General features: G+C 37.0%; 1 protein-coding gene across 6 annotated transcripts in view; it reads right to left on the bottom strand.

Moving 5' to 3' along the window:
• The window catches only part of TTLL7 (tubulin tyrosine ligase like 7), a 65,213-nt gene that overhangs the window by 50,246 nt on the left and 1,139 nt on the right, over window positions 1-13,828 (bottom strand). For 5 of the 6 annotated variants that reach the window (XR_009418980.1, XM_059478319.1, XM_059478318.1 and 2 more), the window contains exon 2: window positions 13,263-13,386. The exons of the other annotated variant lie outside the window; for it this stretch is intronic. The gene's annotated coding sequence lies outside the window, so the exon portion shown is untranslated. The remainder of the gene's footprint in view (window positions 1-13,262; window positions 13,387-13,828) is intronic. 6 annotated transcript variants of the gene reach the window in all.

Below are 13,828 nucleotides of genomic sequence, written 5' to 3'. Positions count from 1 at the left end.
GAACAGAAAACAAGACTTCAGCTCTTAAGCCATGGTACATATGACAAGACCTCTCAAAGACAGCTAACATCCTACATACCTAGGTGAAAGGCTACAAAAATGGATTGTCAGGGTAATTTCCTGAATTCTTTGGGTACAGATAAGTACTCACTCATCAACAGTGAGCTGGAATATTTTAGAACAGATTTTCAAACTAGCAGACTGCTTTCCTCTGAGCCCATTAGTGCAATTTACTCAGTGCTGTCACAAGTGTCTGCAAATGCAGAGGAGCTGGAAGGAAACCCACAAAGCTTCTGACATAAGGAGCTTTCACAGTGAAATGGAGACACACTGGAGATACAGTTATAGGACTGGGCAGGTGACCACAGAGATGGAAGGTCAACATCACAGTGCTGCAATCCCCACTCTTCACTTAGCAGGAAAATCAAATTAACAAAAATTTCACAGAAACAGGTAAAAGAAAGATGTTAACATATGGTCTTCAGAGCATTGACCTAGAAAACATCTGAGCTCTGGGATTTTTCAATCTAATATTTAAATCAATTATCCCTAGATCTTAGAGTATGGAAGTCTGGACACACCCTAGTGAGGGGTGTGCAATTTATTGCAGTTATGCAAACCTATAATCTACTGTTGATCTGGAATTAAGATATAAAATTCAGATTCAAAATGATATTAATAGAGAAAAATGCCTTTTTCAGGACCCTTCTCGGCAAGATAATAACAATTTTCAGTAATGGAACTGCAGAACTAAAAGTCTCCTACCTTTTCATGATTTTTAATATATGGCCTTATAAAATGTATGTTGAAGTGTTCCTGCCACAAACAAGAACAATTTGGCGGCAGGTTCTCTCTTACAGAGAAATTCTATATGCAAAAAGTAGTCTTCATTTTGAGGCTTGATATGTCAAAGTGACAAGCTTGTTTTTAAAAGGCTATCTGTCAGCTGGCTTAAAATTGCATGTAATTAGGGCTTGGTTCAAAATATTCTGAAGTCAAATGAAGTCTATTAATTTAAACATCCTTCATTCCCACCACCAAAGAGATATGACATTTATTAAGCAGCTCTTTCAGATCATACAGAGTTCTCAGGTGTTTGATTTGCTAAATGGACAGGTACAAGCTACAAAGGAATCCAAACAGCATGATTTACACTTTTTTTCAAATCATGCAGTCCTGTAAAACAACTGTCTGAACTAGTTTATCCAAATGGCCAGCATTCCCATTTCCCTAAGCCACCAAGGAAAATGACCACGCCAAGCTACAGAGCATTGTTTTAAATGGCTGGAGTCCAGCCAGGAAAAGACCCTTCAGTGCCAGCTCCAAGGCTGCAACATGCAGTGGCACAGAGGCCCAGGAGCTTTGCAGAGTTAATTCACAGATTTTACTTTGGTCTTCTCCTGACTTAGCACTTCACAGCTTTGGATTGAATTTTTTTATTGTTTAATATCACAAAACATCTGTGAAATCATAAGTATAGAGTGCCTGATTCAGACAACAGGAAATTAATTGGAAGCTGTTAAAATGGTGGAAGTTTCACATCAAAGTTTCACAGGCATTAATCACTTCCTACTCACAAAATACAGAGACCACAACTGAGCATAGAAGCAATTTTTAAAATTTCAGTGTTGTCTTGAAGTAACATTGCTTCTTTTTTCATTCATCCATTTTCCAAAATGAAACTTCAAAACACTGGCCAAATTTGAATCAGTGTCAAATCTTTCAAATCTGAAGATTGATTTTCTGTTTAAAAAATGACTTTCAAAGTGACTTTCATAGCAGAGCACACAATGTGACTATCTGTTAGCTCATTCTCACCCTTCAAAAGCCCTTTCTAATGTGATAACATATTTCAGACTGCTAGCAAATTGAGTACTATAGAGTTTCATAGTTATGGTTTATATATTGAACAAGGACCATCAAAGAAAGTGAGACCAAATTAGAAAAGTACAGAAAGGTCAAGGTTTGAATCTTTTACTTGTTCAGTAAAACATTGAAAATATATTAATTGACAAGGCAAGAGAAAAGAATCTACATGACTTAAAAATCAATAATGCAAAAATAAAATGCTGTGAACTTTAAATAAACATTATTTAGCATTCAAAATGGCAAGGAAAAATATTGACAAAATAGCTCAAACAAGCAAGTGTAACAATGTTTTTATACAGTAAAATCTAAGTTTCAGAAAATACATATCTCTGCCTTGCTGCTAAAAAAAATCAGCTTTCATGTTCTACTCTCTGCCAGCAAAAAGCTGAGACAATGCATAGAGCTTGTTCACCACTTCACTAAGTGTCAATAGCACCATAAATCTGACAGCAGAACATTTCACTAACTCTGGAATATAAAGTGTTCCTACCTCCTGATCACAGTAAGTTCTACTGAACACTGCTGAATGGAAGCCAATCTCTATTTATTATAGAACCATTTTATACAACCATTTTTAATATTTCATATATATATAATGGTTTTATATAAATATATTATATACAACCATTCCACCTTCATTTAAACCAGCATTGGTGTGCTTAGGCATTTCCAACACACCATTAGAGCCTCAGCCCCATCAGCTGTGCAAGCCACAGCTGAGTAACCAGATACCCACAGGAGGGCTGGAGCCCTGTCCCCTCAAATGAAGCATTCCCCTGAACCAAACAGCACAAGGATGTTGGTTTGCTTTGTGCTGAGGACCGAGGCCAGGAAGCCACACTCACTGAGGGACTCACACTCTCTGTGGTGAGAGAGCCATGGCCTTGAATGAATGAAACAGAGATGACAACATCCCATAATGATCCTGTGTCATAGTAATATTGAAGTGTGACATCAACATTGTGGGTTTGGTAGGGGAAAAGGTAAACAAGAGAGAGTTAAATGAGGAATTTGAGTTGTGCCACCTGTGGGAGCATCTCTGCTCTTCTTTTGACTTTGCAGTATGCCATCCATGCTCTTCATCACAGCACATCAACACACACCAACAGCTACCAGGCAGAGCTTCAAATTGTGTACACCACACACTAATCACTGCTGGAATTATACTACTCCTTTCTTTTTCTATCATTCACTTCTCAAAAGATTTATTTCTCTAGTAAGAGCTAGAGGCCTTAGGGATCTACAAGATAGAACAATTTAACATTTCACATATAGCAGCAGAGCTGTCTTAGCATAAAAAGCACTGATCCTTTAATGAAGCTGATATGTTTGCAGTGATTCATTATATTATAAATAGACCTTGGGGAGAGATTTGCTAAGGATCTTGGGGAAGAAAAAAAAAAAGAGAAAAAGATATCTTTAGACCATTCCCCCTCACACATCATATTCTCCCCTCCCTTGCTTCAAGCTGGCAGCATTGACTTAGTGTGAAAACAACCTCAAGCTCAGGAACACAAGAACACAAATATGGTTAAATTCATTTCTACAGAGTTCTGTGTATCACAAGAGACACACTTCAGCCCTGTGCTGGTCTGCATAATTTCATCTCATATTTTACAAGCCTGCAATTCATAGATTCATTTCAGCATCACTAGACATGGGCTGCAATCCTCTCACACGGCCCACGACAACTCTGATTGAAGATTACATCATCCTAATTCACATGTTGCCACATAACATTGTTTTCTAGTTTAACAACAAGGGTGACACTCCCACAGCAGTCTGAAATTTAAATTGGCAGACATTAGCCTGTAGTTTCAGCATCAGATGTGCAAATGTTAAGACAATAATCAGGTCTTGAATAAATCACCAAAAAAAAGTTTCTTGCAATCAGAAGAAACATTTATTCAAAGCTTTCTGGACCATGAAAGTACAAAAAAGGTGCTCTTATATGATCACCAAGTTCTTAATCACATTATCTTGACATTTTCAACTATGAAATCATTTGCTCAGCTCCACAGCAATACCTGTATGCTTGTATGAGTGTTGGTAGATCTCTAACATTTTATTGACTGTCATGTACTTCTACTCTGAAAAGAACAAGTGACAGTCAGAAATATTCACAGCTGGCCTACAATATCACTGAGGCTACTGCAGCCAACACTCAGTGCTAGTAAGAGATTGCAAACAGCTGATAAATGAACCAGAAACGCCAGCAGCTATAAAACATTTCACAAAAACATGCTTTCCTCCCCACAGTTTAGTACTTGGGGCTCAATGGGGTACCACTGATTTGAAAATATTTTTGCACATAAATAAACAGGAGAACATCAAGCAGTTTCAAAAGGATGAGAGCCCTCAGAAGCTTCTTTAAATGAATTGACCTGATTTATAGAAATTCCCTTAAAAGGCTGGATTGGCTCCAAACCCTTTGTGTCACACTATTTTATCCATTGTAGCGGATCTAAATAGAGTAACTATCCTCATTGGCAGTGAGATGAGACTCCATTATTCTCCTATAGGAATATTTTGTGCAAATACTGCTCACCTGTAGAGAAATACAGTAGGTAGTCACAAAGCCTAGAAAAATAATGTCTTAAATATTGATCCTGAATGTAATACTTTGAATATCTAAAATAAGAGAGAAAAGTGAAGTGTACCAGACTTTATAAACACTAGCTTTAAGTTTTACTTAAATCATGAGGATAGCCTACAAAAAAAGCAATTTCCTGTGATTTGCTTGAACTCATGGGATAAGGATAATGTATTTTCTGAATAAGTACAGCATTACTGAGGTAACCCTGTAGTATTCAGTAGTTTATTTATTGAGTAATCATGCACCACCTCTGAGCTGCAGAGCCCATACTGACAACAGCACCAGAGCTTTTTAATATAGTTTAAAATAGTTCCAAAACCAGAGGAGAGAACTGCCCTAAGCACAACTATTGCCTCCATTGCTTTAATCACAGCAGAAGCCGTGTTCCAAGTTTGGAACAATATCACGGTTAGTCTTGTCCTCATCCATCTTGGTCAAGTCCAAAAAGCTACACTTAAAAGTAAGAGATTCTGGCATGTGTGTATTACTTTTTTTCTTCCCCTTTTTTTTTTAATTAAAAAAAAAAAATGTTGGTTTAAGATTAAGAGCTAAGAGCTGCACTTGAAAAGTATTCTGAAATTAAAGTCCTCAACTAGAGGCTGGAGGAGTGAGATATTCTATTCATTTAGCAAGGCTCAATTTTATTTTCCATTGCTTTAATCTTATATTTCTTAAAGGTGCATTCATAATGAAAAAGAAATGCATAAACTTATATAGTCACATGCATGCTGGCTGCAAAGCTAACTGCTTTTCAAATATTCAAAAGAAACGAATAACTTAATTTCTTATTATGATATAGCAACATACATCACTGCCAGCCAAAACAAAACATGACTGGGAACTGAGCCACATACTTTTTTTTTTTTTATCATATTATCCTAGGCAGAAAATTATGAAGTTTATTGTTTTGTACTTCTGACTCTCTCAGACATATCATGCCCTTCACACTATAGAAGAATTTATGTAGCCAGAGAGTAGCATACTTGCCTTATAACCACAGATAAGGAAAAAGGAAATGCACCAAACTGAGTCAAAGGTATTTTTAAATCTAAAGGTATAGAAATAGTACAACACACCTAATAACTAAAACAGTAAATCTTTCAGAAAAAGTTTCATGCAAAGTGTCAATACAGATGAGAATGGAGACGATCACAACTGACATCCAAATAGAAAAAAAAAGGATAATAAACTGGCATTCATTGTTGGCCATTGATGCAGAACTCTGAATATTACTTGACAAATATGACATTTCTTCCCAATTCTTTTAGCTCCTTTGATTGCTCAAAGGAAGAAAAAGCTTTCTTCAGGAAATTTCCTAGTCCCACCATTCTGAAGACACATAGAAAAATGACAAAATTTTTCTCAAGTCCATAATGTAAATGAGATCAAGCATACAGGATTTTCTCTGTAACCTAGTCAAGTAAATACAGATATTTCTATTGAGTTTTTTGGACTTTATATCATGATGTTTCAGTTCCAGGACAGACCTGCTGGTGACACAATTCAGAATTATAATTAAGACTCTGGTCTCATCCACATCAAAACTAGAGTCCACTTAAATCAAACTTTCATCATAGTAGAGATTACAACTCAAACTTACTGAGTTGCCTCCAAATTTCTCTCCTTCTTGTCAAAGAATACAAGCTTCAAGTATCACTTTCAGAATTGTTTGGCTGTCTAGAGGTAGGACTTCATATTCCACAGCTCATGCAGGATTCACATGTTTAGAAACCGGGATTCCTGTGCAGGTGATATACAGATACACTGCCACAGAAAATGCTTCATGCTGCTCTCCACAAGTACATTTTGTCCAACTAACAGCTCACAATTTACTGCATTCAGTAGATGCTCCTGAATCTAGTTCTCTGTTATAAGGAAAGATCAACTGCAAGCTCTCAAGGATGGATCAGAAAAAGCATAAAAAATATAGAAAAGGAACAAGAATCCTGGAAAAATAATTCATTGCAAATATATGTGGTGGACAGAATGCATGAGCGTTCAAACTGAAGGCAATGGATTTCAATTAACATAGTCTGCAGTAGAGTCATAGTGAAAAAAAACAACCACAAACAAAATGAACCTTTGCAGCAGCATGTGGCAGGGTGATATACCAAATTTTTCTGCATACAATTACTGATAGTGCAAAACGTTTATTTATCATGGATTTTGCTGACAAGATTACATACTGCAAAATACACAGTCATACCAAGACCTCCCACTGATATTGAAACAGATTTTAAATAATTCTGCAGTAGAAGTAGCAAAATGAAATCACTTACCGTTAGTATTGCATTGCTGGAACTATCTGAGGAGTCAGCTCTCCAGAAACAGGTTTTTCTATCAATAATTGACAGCAGATACAGTTTCAGGCAGTAATACACCAGGGAAAGACCGGCTGCAGCAGCAGCTCCTTCCCATTTAGCCTGTCTCTAGCACTTTTTAGATCTCTTTCTTAACCCTTTCTAGGTATTTTCTCCCTGTGTTTTGGGTGGCAAGACAAAGGCACGATATATGCTATAAGAAAAGAATGCATGATTTCCCACTTTACTTAGTGACAAGAGTTGTGGGAAGAAAGTCAGTAGGATTTAGTCATAACAATAAGCTAAAAAGAAGTACAATCTAAAAACAGAAAATGACTCAGTGACTGGAAAGAGATATAACAGGGATATAAGCTACTGTAACCAGGACAGTGGTTTCTCCAAACGTAGAATTAAGAGGTCAAGACCACAATAACACAAGGCACTGGTATAGAAGGCTAAAGAAGTTAATAATTTGCAATAAGAAAAAAGATTCTCATTCTCTTCCAGGCTTGGATCTATGAGATCTGAGCTTTGAAATCAAACCTACCTGGTTTCAGTGAAGCCAGCATTACAACCTTATAGATCAATTTTTAAACCAAATGGAATATTAAGTGTAGTAATGGAAAGAGAAAAGGTACATCCTTTACTGGAATAGCTGTTTCTGTAGTATTCTGAAACAATTCCTTCTCCTCAAATGAGGTTGTTTTCTTTTACAATGTCAATTTATACCAATAAGAAATTGTTTTCTGACATCACTTCAAAAGATGGCTTTTCTTTGTCATATTATTCTTTTACATTAAGAAAAGATTGCTCTGATTTGACAGATCAGTACACTTTAATGGACATGGGCCACAAAGGATATCTGACAATAAAAGGTTTGGAAAGTTCCTTTGTTCAAACAGATTACTCTTCCCTTACAGAATAAAATAAACAACAGCCACCAAAAAAGAACAACCATGGAAGAAAACTGAAGGTACCAAGTGCACTCCATTGTTTTGCATTAGTTTTATAGGAGTCAGGCCCATGGGACGTGCCAGACAAGACTGACTGCACCACTAGTGCCATACCTACCCTACAAGGATGTGATGCTTTAAGTTTTAGCTTTCATATTATCCAGATTCTGTGCTGCATTAGTATATAACTCTGAACTTCACATAAAGGGTTAGCAAGTTCTCACCGCTTAGTTAAATAAAACAATCCTTTTCCAGCCCAAAAATTATAAACAACAGCAAATTGAGAACAATCTGGGAGGATGAGACTTCATAACCTAAAGCTGTAATTGGACAATTAGCCCAAATATGTGAATGGACCAAAACTTATAAAAGTGTGAAAATGTGTCATCTGTTATCCCTCTTGAGTGTAGCCTTGGCCAGACTCTTGTACTGCCCAAGGTGTATCCTTGGAAGGCCTTTTTAATAAATACCTACTTTATTCCTTTGGCACCGTCTAGCCTCCACTCTAGGTAGCCTCTCAAGGCATCAGATGAAGTATCATGATAGAGTCTAGTGAGATGGGAAGGGATATATTCCCATAAAGTAGCCAAATGCCAGCCTTTGGAAATCAAATGCAGGTAGAATACAGCTGGGGAGCAGAGTGTGCAAAGGCTACAGTGTATGTAAAAGACATTTCCCCTTACTTCCCACCCTCCTAATTTGCAAATGATAGGAACAGAAGCTCTCTCTGAACAGCAGAGAATGTCTCTTGCTTGCCCATTCTAGAGAAGGATGAAGGCCCCTACTTCAGTCATACTGGCCAGGTACACCTTCCAAAATTGAAGAAATTACTCAAGGACTTCGAAACTCTAGGAAATTATAGGAGAAAACTTAGTGCAGCCACCTGAGATGCAATTTCATGTGGAAGAATAGAACAGGGAGTGAAATCTGGACATCTCTCCTGAAGTCTCTTCCCACAGATGACTTTTCCCCATGGCTCCTCACACTGTCTTGGTTCCAGGTGTCATACATGCAGCTGTTGCAGAAACTCAGCTTCAACTGTACTATTAATCTGTTACCCTCAAACAACTGGAACTGTATTATGTAGGTATATCCTAGGACTGAGACTTTTTATTTATCAAGGAAACTAAATGGTGTGTTGACTATCTGTGTAAAACCTTCCCAAACACACATTCACAAGAATAGATCTTTTTTATTTTAATTTCTAATAAATTTTATTTCATTTTCCCATAAAATATCAAAGACTTGCTTCCTCTATGTGCTTGCATTCCTGAGTGTTGCTTTTGGCAAAAAGGCCACAATGTCCTTTCATTTTCTCTTCATACCTAGAGGCAACAGAACAAAGTAATATATAGGCTTTTTTAATTGACTGCTCGGGGTCATTAACTGCATAATTTCTCAACTGGTGTCCAGACTTTCAAATCTAGCTCTGTATTGTTCCCTTACTTGTCTTCCATTTCTGCACTTGTGGATGCTGCTCTGGGTCAATATTTGTCACTGTCTAAGCTGAGTTGCCACCTAAGCACCACGCTGCCACTCGCTCCCTTCCCCACCACCTCAATCTCCCAGCATGGCTGAGAGAATCAGAATCAGAATAAGAAAAGTCATGGCTTGAGATAAAGACAGTTTTATGGGGAAAGCAAGAGCTGCATGCACAGGAAAAGTAAACCAGGAATTCATGAACCACTTCCCATGGGCAGGCAGGCACTGAACCATCCCCAGGAACCACGGCTGCATCACCAGTAACAGTTCTTTGGGAAGACAAAAGGCACCACTCCAAACATCCCTCCCTTGCTCCTTCTTCACCCCTCTTTATTTGCCAAGTATGACTGTCACATGCTCTGGGACACCCCTTTGGTGGGCTGGGATCTGCTGTCCCAGCTGTGTCCCCTCTCAGTTTCCCAAGCATCCCCAGTCTCCATGGCAGTACAAGAAGCAGAAAAGGCCTTGGCTCAATGTCAGCCCTGCTCAGCAATAACAAAACATCTCTTATCAATACAATTTTCAGCACAAATGCAAAATGTAGCCCCAAACTATGTACTGTGAAGAAAATTAACATTTTCCCAGCCAAAACCACCACAATATCCTACAAGACTCCCAACTCTGTGCATGTGAAACAAGTTTGGCTTGAAACAGCACTGGTTCCTGTAACTCCATACTTTATTTTATTCACTGGGTAGCTCCTGTTCATCCTCAGAACATTATTTTCAGTAAATGCTCCCATTTCTTAAGTGGCACAAAATGTACCAAACTCATGTTCTCAGATCATTCTTGCTCATTTTTAGAAAAAAAAATCTTTTTATTCAAATTAATGCCTAATTGTTAATGCTCACTAGTAATTTATAGTCTTTCAAAGACTTCAAGTTGACATTAAAAGTTAGGATAATATTATATCCCTCTAAAAAGCCCCATGAAATAAAATGTAATTCAAAGGGTAGTTTTTTCTGGGTGAGTAAATTGCACACCTTTGAGATTTCTGTCGCCAATAATTCACATGAAGTGTTTTTGCATGTTTCTCTCACCTTCCACAAAACCAAGATAAGCTTGGAAGGATAAAACACTATTACAAATTCACAGAAATTTCATGTTCAATGAACACTAAACACTTGACAACCACCCACAAAAGCATAGAAAGCACAGTCTTCTATCACATAGCTCTATTTTATATTTTTCAAGAGAAGTTCATGCTGAGCAAGCACATAAACATGATTTCCCCAACAAATCAATATTCAGTCCACTTGTTTTTTGTGGTCATAACCAGTATCAAGATCTTTGCCCCTTCACCTGCAACAATTCAGTATTAAGCATCTGATTTCATTTTCTCATGCTATATTCCAGTGCTTCCACTGCACCCTATAGGGATATAACTGTGTTGGTTTTCAAGTGCTAAAAATAAAACAAACACATGTCAACCCAAGGACAAAGTTGAAAGCAAACATACTTTAATGTAACCAAAGAAGAATATATTTAGCATTTTGCTACTAAGCAAGGATGAAAATAAACATGTCAACACATTGCTGTGTCTAACTGTGAAACCCACACCCTACTCAACTCGTTCTGCAGCATTTATTATACATGAAAAGTGGATTTAGCCTTCATTTCTTTATTCTGAAGAGTGACTGTTAGTACTCTGTTACTACTCCTGGCCATAAAGGCTCCTGAACTGCAGTGTAAAGCACTTCCATCCTTTTAGGCAGTCAGTTTTTCTACCAATTAACAGTAATGTAGCCATCTAAGGTGCATTTGGACAGTGGTGCATATTAAACTTCAATCTGGAATCTTTCCAAAACCAAATACAAGCATAATGGGAAGTGGCATGACACTCACTCCACTCCAGAAAGTAAAAAGTGATCCCTAAATCAGAATGTTTGCTTCTGTCTTTCATTATTGTTAATTTGGGCTCTCTGTAAAGCAGTACTGTTCCTCTGTCCCCAAAAATGAATGTTCATAAAAACCCCATGTGATCATACTTATTAATACTGCCTTTGAAACAATATGGATCTGTATTTTAACATTTTCAATTTTCTGAACTTGAACACTGGGAAAACAAATAGTACAATTGCATATAGTGGTCTTAATTTTGGAGATCCTGTATTCTGATTAAAACTGATATTGAAAGCAAGACCCATTATGTCTGCTTTACTTAACCTTTCAAAACACAAAGCCAAAAATTTATTCTAATACATTATAGGTTGTTTTTGGGCATATGGAATTCAATGTTGGTAAATGAGTATAAACTAATGAGGTAGAATTATGAAACCATATTGTACAGTTGTATGAACACTTCAGTGAGAAGGCAGGGAGGGAAACTGGGAAATGCTCCTAGCAAAAAGCTATTATTTAACCCCTACAGAACCTGTAGGTTCTTGCCTTCACTGCCATGAACAAGAGGATTCAGTAGACTGGGGCACTATAGAATCTCCATGGTGTCAAAGATTCTGGCTCCAAGGAGTTGCAACCCTGGAAAAGGAATATTTGCTCTAATGCCCACCAGGTTCCAAGGCTGACTCCTTCAGAATGTCACATTTTTTCTCACATATCCATACAATATCAAATTATTCTTTTACCCATCAGTATAGTAGACATCAACAAACTCCATTCTAAATTTAAAAACACATTAGTATTTTAAATATTAATGTTTAAAAGGTTCACTGTTCTGGTAAACTTTCCAGGAAGCTCATAATGTTTGCAAAAGGAGTAGTTGCAAAGTATCATTCTGGCAGGACTTTAGGTAAGCATTAATGGAGCTCTAAAGAGCTCCTCGTGCTTAATAAGGGCCATTTGACTTCCATCAGTAGGATTCAAATGGCCCCAATTAACTTCTAGGTATGTAGAAAATAAAAATTAATCGAGTGCTAAGTGTTCTGAAGTTCACAAGGGAAAAACAAAATCCAGCTAAAATGCTCCAGTATGAATGCTGTGGCACTTACAGTGAGATTCTAGCTTTGACAGTTTGTATGCACCTTTCCAAATAAAATGAACTCCCTCTTTCAAACAAATCCAAACTATTCCTTTCCCACTCAGATCATTGTAGAGTGACTGTGTCAAGTATGGTGATGGAAATACCTCGTCAAAAAGACTGGCAAGCGTTCATCTTTTTTGTCAGGGACTGATACAAGGCCTATCAAAAAAATTCTGTGTCATCATGGTTTAGGATTGCCCCAAAAGCCACAGCACTTCAAGGCAGTAATAACACTTGGAATTTTCTGAAGATTTGTGGAAACATATAGAAGTGAGAAATTAGCATTGTCAATTTCTACAAGATATCTTCACACTGGTAAATCGTAGCACAAAATTTAAAAAATATTAGTAACTCATAGAAAAAAATTATCTTGCAACATGCTGCCATGTGAATTTTTTAAGACAGGTGCTTTGCAAAAGTAGATGCAGGGTAGCTTAGAAGATGTTATCTATTTCTCTATTTCAGACATTAAGGTTTCATTTCAATTTCTTGTTACATAAGGATTTACAGACTTAGATTAATGTGTTCTCAATTAGTATAAGACATCTGCAAGTAGCTAGTAAATGCAAAAATACTCCTTAACACAACATTAAAATATAGGCAAGGAAAAAATGGGGGGAAAGGGGGAAAAAGCACAGAACCTTAGAAAATGTGGATGTACAAGAAATTTGCCATATGTATCCTACAGAGACTTTTAAAATGTATAATAAATATCCATGGATGGAGATTCAAAATCAAATCATACTTCAGTCATTTTTGATGTTGACAATTCAGAGTGAGCACATTCAGCAGTCAGCATCAGTGTGCCACATTTCACCTTCAAAATTCTATTTATGGCCCTCATAACCAACATACAGCATTAGAAACATCTCAGAGAAAAATCCTAACTATACAAAAAAATGCAAAATGGCTTTGTGTCTGACTGCTTCTTGGTCACTTCATCTCCCAGTTCTTCAGAACTGTCCACAACTAAATCTATGATGCCAATTTACCACTATCAGCTTTGGAATCAAAATTTTATTTTGATTGCAAACCGAAGCTTCATATTACTAAAATGACTGCTAGATTACTGGAATAATTACCTAATAACTGCTGACAGGCTTGATCTCCTGGCCTCTTCTAACACTCCAAAAGTGCTGGGTAGATGCCTTTGGAAATATGTGGAATGTATCCAAACCATCAGAAATCTAGAATAGGGGCGTTTTTCTAAAGAAAAAAAATAAAAAAAAAAAATAAACCTGACAACTATTTTTCTATACTTTCTTGCATAATATGGTGAATACCTGCAGGTAAAAACATACTTTGTCATTATAAAAGAAGTCACATATTCTGTAATAAATACCTCATGTAGTTTTCTGAAGCTTTGTAACATTTTTCTCCAGAGAATCTTGCTTCAGAAGTAATAGCTCCATATGTCATCATAGACATTACATATACTCACCACACAGGAAAACCACGGCATAATAAATACCTGCTTCTCTGTTTTTGTTTGTTTGTTTGAACTATCATTAGTTCAAACAATAACATGTCTTATTTCTACAAAAACCCCCATTGCAGCACTTAAAATAGGGGTAAAAGCTTCTGCAAATGCCAAGTCACTGTATATTTTGAGATACTCTGCAGTATTTGGGGGACAACCAATTCCCAC

Source organism: Ammospiza nelsoni, chromosome 9 (assembly GCF_027579445.1).
Source record: "Ammospiza nelsoni isolate bAmmNel1 chromosome 9, bAmmNel1.pri, whole genome shotgun sequence".
In the NCBI taxonomy this organism is placed as follows: domain Eukaryota; kingdom Metazoa; phylum Chordata; class Aves; order Passeriformes; family Passerellidae; genus Ammospiza; species Ammospiza nelsoni.
Note: the sequence above shows the minus strand (reverse complement) of the source record. Positions and strands in the feature narration are given on the sequence as shown.